Source organism: Arachis hypogaea, chromosome 17 (assembly GCF_003086295.3).
Source record: "Arachis hypogaea cultivar Tifrunner chromosome 17, arahy.Tifrunner.gnm2.J5K5, whole genome shotgun sequence".
Classification (NCBI taxonomy): domain Eukaryota; kingdom Viridiplantae; phylum Streptophyta; class Magnoliopsida; order Fabales; family Fabaceae; genus Arachis; species Arachis hypogaea.
In genome coordinates, this window is record NC_092052.1 from 86,030,842 (window position 1) to 86,031,935 (window position 1,094).

The 1,094-nt window shown below is 41.3% G+C and overlaps 1 non-coding gene across 1 annotated transcript; it reads right to left on the reverse strand.

The window, feature by feature from the left end:
- Nucleotides 1-274: 274 nt before the first annotated feature.
- On the reverse strand, nucleotides 275-382 carry LOC112767647 (small nucleolar RNA R71). Its single transcript, XR_003185089.1, has one exon. It is a non-coding gene; the product is annotated as a small nucleolar RNA R71 (small nucleolar RNA).
- Nucleotides 383-1,094: the final 712 nt, after the last annotated feature.

The following is a 1,094-nucleotide window of genomic DNA, read 5'->3' on the forward strand; positions in this document are numbered from 1 at the left end:
ACCTCAATTAGTTTCTCTGATGCAGCAGAACTGCAAGTTTCATGGACTTCCATCTGAAGATCCTTTTCAGTTCTTAACTGAGTTCTTGCAGATATGTGATACTGTTAAGACTAATGGAGTAGATCCTGAAGTCTACAGGCTCATGCTTTTCCCTTTTGCTGTAAGAGACAGAGCTAGATTATGGTTGGATTCTCAACCCAAAGACAGCCTGAACTCTTGGGATAAGCTGGTCACGGCTTTCTTAGCCAAGTACTTTCCTCCTCAAAAGTTGAGCAAGCTTAGAGCTGATGTTCAAACCTTCAGACAGAAAGAAGGTGAATCCCTCTATGAAGCTTGGGAAAGATACAAACAGTTGACCAAAAAGTGTCCTTCTGACATGCTTTCAGAATGGACCATCCTGGATATATTCTATGATGGTTTATCTGAGCTATCAAAGATGTCACTGGACACTTCTGCAGGTGGATCCATTCATCTAAAGAAAACGCCTGCAGAAGCTCAAGAACTCATTGACATGGTTGCTAATAACCAGTTCATGTACACTTCTGAAAGGAATCCTGTGAGTAATGGGACGCCTATGAAGAAGGGAGTTCTTGAGGTTGATACTCTGAATGCCATATTGGCTCAGAATAAAATATTGACTCAGCAAGTCAATATGATCTCTCAGAGTCTGCATGGAATGCAAGCTGCATCCAACAGTACTCAAGAGGCATCTTCTGAAGAAGAAGCCTATGATCCTGAGAACCCTGCAATAGCAGAGGTAAATTACTTAGGTGAACCTTATGGAAACACCTATAACTCAACATGGAGAAATCATCCAAACTTCTCATGGAAGGATCAAAAGCCCCAACAAGGCTTTAATAATGGTGGAAGAAACAGGTTTAGCAATAGCAAGCCTTTTCCATCATCAACTCAGCAACAGACAGAGAACTCTGAACAAAATGCTTCTAATTTAGCAAATCTAGTCTCTGATCTATCTAAGGCCACTGTAAGTTTCATGAATGAAACAAGGTCTTCCATTAGAAATCTGGAAGCACAAGTGGGCCAGCTGAGTAAAAGGATCACTGAAATCCCTCCTAGTACTCTCCCAAGCAATA